The following is a 5842-nucleotide window of genomic DNA, read 5'->3' on the forward strand; positions in this document are numbered from 1 at the left end:
TACAGAGACCAAACAGTGGAGGTGAGCACAGTGAGGTGGTGGGGAGTGCATTTCAGCAGTGATGATAGTAACTGGGTCACCTCCCCCTGCTATTGATTTTTACAAGTGTGGCGTGAAGGTTCTTATTCATCACTGGTGGCAGTGCATAGCTAATGATGATTATTATGTTGAAAAATAGTGTTTTGTACCTGAGAATCTGCTCTATCAAATAGTGTTATTATGCTTTTTGTATCTGTTGTAGTTTCCGTGAAAACAAATAGGAGGTATTACTTTTGGAGTGGCCTATGTAATATGATTGCTAACTGCACACAGGACTGGAAGTTTAAGGGCAAGGGAAGAGGAAAAGAGTGCGGAAATGTGAAGCTGCAGTATTTATTTGATTACTTCTTTCCAGGGAACAGTTCACAGGTAAATAATATCCCATCTTCTGTGTGTCAGTTCATGTTGAAAATACTATTTTTTTTGCAGCTTTTTCAGTCAAATATAATTGATTTTCCTTTACCTTGCACTGGCACATTTCCATACATTGCTCTTATTTTTAACATGGACAGCGATTTGATGGAGTTTTCACCTTCCCATTAGAGCTATGTGTGTTTTTTGGCTGTTTATGTATATGGAGAAAGAGTTAGGAGCTGACTCTCCAAGATTCTGTCTTGTACAAAATTACCAGTTAATTTGAACATGGTCTGGAGGACTTGACTCTGCTTGGCCTCAGGAAGTCTTGCTTCTTGATGCTTATTGCTGCTGAATGACTGCCAATACTCAACTACAACAAAAAGATGAAAATTCACATTGTCTGACTTCAGACATCTAGCAGGTTGGAAATCTCTACTTCAGCAAAGGGAAGAGGTAATTTCCTTCATTTGGAGTTCTGAATTAACTAACTAAAAGGAGTGAACTCAAATGGAATGACTACTTTCTTTTGATAAAAGAATCAGTACACGTGCCTCATTTGGTGAACATCTAAATAGTTACACTACAGACAGTGGATTTTCATACTGTTGCACAACTCATGTCCATTTATCCAACACGTACAAAAAGTAGAAATACACTTACAAGGTGCTTCCTTTCTCTTCATTTATTGGAATATGGATATTTAGGTCCAGATATGGTTTGATTTATAAATGTTCTTTATTTTGAAGAGAATATTAGGAGAGAAGCTCCTCAGAGAATCGAACAACAATGTAGGTTGGACTAGAGATCATCTAGCTCAACCTCTACTCATGGCAGTTACAGTCAGATCCGACCTGACTGGAGACCAAACCTGTTTGGGTTTTGAACATCTCCAGGAATGAAAATTCCATGGCCTCTCTGAGTAATCTGTTTCAGAGTTTGACAGAGTTTTCTCTTGGTGTTTTTTGTTTTGCTATGTGCTTCTCCCCTTCCCTCCCCCCCCTTCTACCCTCCTTTTACCAAACTGGAGTTTCCCATTATTGTAGCTTAAGTCTATTGCCTTTCATCCTTCCTCTGTACATCTCTCAGAAGAATCTGATATAGTTTTCTATATCCATACTCATTACATAGCTGTAAATAGCAATAAGATTTTCTCCTCAACCTTTCCTTCTATAGACTGGGCAAACCCAGCTCTTCTAACATCTTTTTGCCCACTATGGGCTTCAGCCAATCACCTTGGTTGGTCACATCTATGTGTCAATATCTATCTTCTGGTGTGGAGCTTAAAACTGAACACAGCAGCCCAGTATTCCCATGATAATTTTTGTAGAGCTGGTTTCCAGATGGCTGGCCCTTGCCTGTGCTGATGCATGAGGATATTTCTCCCCAGTAAAGACTTGGCATTTGCTTTTGTTCATCCTCATGTTAACCCACTTTTTTTCAGACCTACCTAGATCCCTGTCCTTCTGCAACTGGCGAATTTGGTGTTGTCCAGAAACATGCTGAGAATACACTCTAACCTTTCGTCCAATGTTATTAATAAAGATACTGAAAAATACTGGCCCTTGTATTAGTCCTGGAAGGACACCACTTGAAACTAACTGCTGGTGGGTCTTTCTACTGCTTTTCTACCACCCTTTGAGCCCAATAACTTAGCCAACTTCTCACCTTTTTCTGTCCACTTTCCCAGTCACTTCCTATACCCATCTGTCTGAAAAAAAAGAGTTTGAATTTGGGAAGGAAAGTGTCTGTCTTGGTCATTCAAATTTTTCCTGTACAATCAAAACTTTTATTTTGCTAATATTTTTAATTAAATAAAAATCAGTAGATTAAATGTTTTTCCTTTGGATAATCAAGAATATATTTGATACAAAGGGCTTATTTAGTATAACACTTCACAAAAACTCACAGGGTGAAGTAGAAAAAGTTGAAAACTTAACAATGTAAACCTTTTTTTACCTTAAAAAAATATATTTTTTTTTCTACAATTTCTTTGTAAAGGTACGTGTCATCTCCCTGGGTGAAAGGCATCTCTGGATGAAAACTACTAAGTAGCAGCAAAGGCCTGCTGCCAAGGTGTTGAGAATATTTTGTTGTTACAGAGGATCTTATATTTCATTAACAGAAAGAACAAAATAAGTAAATACGTGGATTTCTGAATGGCTATCTCTACTCTGAAAATCTCTTATTCCTTTTCTGTGAAAAGTACACTCTAAAGAAACAAGACTTTAAAGAAACAAGACCATGATCTACATTCCAATCCATTTAGCTGTGAATGAGTCCCATGACAAATGAGTACCCTGATGTTAGTCATCAGAGCCCCCTCTGTGACTTTCCTTATTACTTCACTTCCATTATTGCATAGCAGGACTGTAATTCCAGAGTAGACAAATAAAGCACACAGCAAATTATTTAGTGATATAACAGTTATATACCACATACTGCTTGCTTGTGGCAAAGCCCAGCTGCCTCCTTGGACTTTCTGTCTCTTAACTTTACATAGCAAGTTACCTCTTTTTGGTTGGTGCAGTTAATCACGAGTAAAGTTCAGCCTACAAATAAGTGCTTGCTCTGTTGGGACCTGTCTTTGTGGTATTTGTTAGGAGGCATCTGTTGGCAAAGGTATAGTTCATTTAATACTTGTAGGTCAAAGCTAAGCAATGCTGTTGTTTGAGTATGTTTTGATTACTGCCACATGCACAGTAAAATATGTGTTGTTGCACACATATTTATTGTAACCTAACAAATGAGGAGTCACCCATTAATCAGAAAATAGCTATTGCCATGCTGAAATTGTTCACGTGTCCTTGTCCTGTGTCTGTCTCTTGCATATGCTAATACTGACTGCTTTAGAGGAGAGCAAAAGTAACCTTGCAGAATAATTGCACCATACCTAAAAATTTTTCCTTCCTGGTGACCACGATATGGAATCATACTTAGAGTTGGAAGGGACCTTTAAAGGTCCCTTTAGATGAGTTATACCATGAAATGGGGGGATTAATTCTATAAAGCTGACTTCAATCATAAAAATGTGGATTTGAGTGATGAGCATCTTTGCTCACTGTATGTTTGTGTAGTCGTCTCTGTGTCCTGTAACATACCTTGATGTTGTAACCTGCTAATAATGAAAATGAAAAATGTGGAAGAAGTAGAAAGAGAGAGAGGATATATTTGCATCACTTACATCTAACGAGGTAATGGAGCTGTATCAGTTCTTTCCCTGAGTCCCATGTACTGGTAATGGACACAAATGGATTACTCTGGAGCACTGTGGTAATCTGACTCATCTCTCCCTGCTGATTGCACAGCCAGTGTGGAAATATCACCCTGCTACCCAAGGTCGTCAACTCACACAAGTGGCAATGGCTTCTACTGTGCAATAGCTTTTCCAGTTCCTGATGTGCGTGTAAGAACCAGTGCTATGATCTCAATTTTATCAATATCCGCAAAGGGCATTTGGAAGATGAGGAGTAAGGAAAGCAGGAGAAGAGTAAATGCTAAGAAACAGCACCTGTAAATGATGCCATATTGGAGTTATTTGACTTGACTGTTTGCATTGTGACTCTGTTTTTCAGATCTTTCAATAACAGTCCCATATGGATATAGCTGAACTACCTCATGCTGCTTTCCCTGACTTTTTAATATACATATATATAAAAGGCTTTGAAGCAATATATTCAGGAGGATGTCTCAGTATTGCCAAATAAAGTAATAAATAATTAAAGAAACCTACAGTTAAAAATGGATTTTTTAAAAGTTTTTAATTTTATCCCCGTTTTCTTTCTAGGTAAGTGCTGTTACAGTTAGGATAGCCAGTGGCTATTTGGAAGTACTGTGCATACAAGCCCACACAGTAGTGCTCAGCTTTATGCATTGGTTTGGTATGATTAATTACAGCAGAGATTACTTCAATTGCTGATACCCTATGGAGAACCCTAGGAAAGTTCTATACTTGACTAAACTTGTTGGAAATGACTATAAAAAAATATTAGGTAATGGGCTTGCGAGCACACAGTACTTTCATTCATTTTAGTAGTCAGATGTAGACAGATTAGTAAAAATGGGCTAAGTATAGAAATAAAGTCTGAGAAAGAGCCAGGGTTTAATGATTCTTACCTATATGGCCACTTAATGGTGCATCTATCTTAAACGTGATCTACCAGGTTTTTTTCCAGGGAAAGCAGCCCTTGAAGCATTTAGTCATTGCTATGAGTGAAAATGTTATGAGTTCATTAATGGTGTGCTCACAGCTGCTTGCTTTAAGATTGTTGAAATGTGAAAATCCTAGCTGTAGCCCATGTGAGAACTGGAGACAGGAAAGAAACCTTAAGGAATGATTTAAAAAAAAAAAATTGTGATTCCTTAGAAACAGTTTTCTCCATCACACTTGTTTTCACATTTACTCCTTCAATAACTTTGCATTTTCTTTTTTCCTTCAAAGAAATTTTCTTGTTTCAGAAAAAGTTAAGCCCTGCTTGCCTAGTTGACAACTACTGTTTCACTGGGAAAGTGCAGCCCACTGGGTGAATTAGAACCTCTGTATTAGGTTCTGTCTTTTTGGGTAGTCTGCTCAGTTTCTACCTGTATCAATCTGATTAAGCTAAACCTCTTAGTGAATCCAGTGCTTGATCTTTTTTTTTTTTTTTTTTAATTTATTATATCTTCTTGCCATATTTCAACTAGACAAATCCAGGGAGCAAAGAAAGACATGGGTCTTTGAACATTTGCTCTTACAGTACATGTTGGCCTCCACTCTTTTTTTCTGAGCTTCAGAACCCTCTTCTTTTTTCATCCCCCTACTATGTCTTTGGAGTGGCCTGACTAATCAATCAGCTTCCTCATCCCAGCTGTAGTATCCTCAGTGGGGAGGACTCTCAGCTCCAGAATCTCCAAGGCTGTCCTTGGTCTTAGCAAAAAATGACTCTCTCCTTTTTCTTAGCATAAAAGGGGAAGCTCTTCATAGCCAAACTTATCCTAAGGTCCAAAGGCATCTCACAAAATTAGAGGTATAGTGAAGTTCAGTAGTTATGGTGCCTCTGGGTTTGTTGCCCTCATGTCTGTAAGAAGTGCAGGGGTATTTTTCTGCTTTCAAAAGTGCAAATATTAGGCTACATATCACTGACTGTGAACATTACTACAACTTGCACCATTTAAGTATTTATAATTATATGCCTAAGTATGTTATACTGATTCAGAAACATCCCAAGAAAAATGGAGAAATATTGATTTTCAAAAATGCATATGAAAGTTCTGTTCTGTAGAGCATTCTAAGAGTCATGATGAGAAAGTTATTGTTTTTTCTTGCATTTTCTAACTTCTCAAATTCTTTGCTGCTTTCTTGTCTTTCCTTCCTGGATTACCATCAAGTTCACCATCACCATCAGTACAAGTGTCCAATAATGGTAATGGAATTTTGTACAAGAACAAGATTTCCACCCGGAACTTCATG

General features: G+C 37.8%; 1 long non-coding RNA gene across 1 annotated transcript; it reads right to left on the reverse strand.

Moving 5' to 3' along the window:
- Positions 1 to 352: 352 nt before the first annotated feature.
- LOC109366629 lies at positions 353 to 2170 on the reverse strand. Its single transcript, XR_004159365.1, has 2 exons — positions 2062 to 2170; positions 353 to 766 (listed from the first exon to the last, which is right to left on the reverse strand). It is a non-coding gene; the product is annotated as an uncharacterized LOC109366629 (long non-coding RNA).
- Between the last annotated feature and the right edge of the window lie 3672 nt (positions 2171 to 5842).

This window comes from Meleagris gallopavo, chromosome 3, assembly GCF_000146605.3.
Source record: "Meleagris gallopavo isolate NT-WF06-2002-E0010 breed Aviagen turkey brand Nicholas breeding stock chromosome 3, Turkey_5.1, whole genome shotgun sequence".
Classification (NCBI taxonomy): Eukaryota; Metazoa; Chordata; class Aves; order Galliformes; family Phasianidae; genus Meleagris; species Meleagris gallopavo.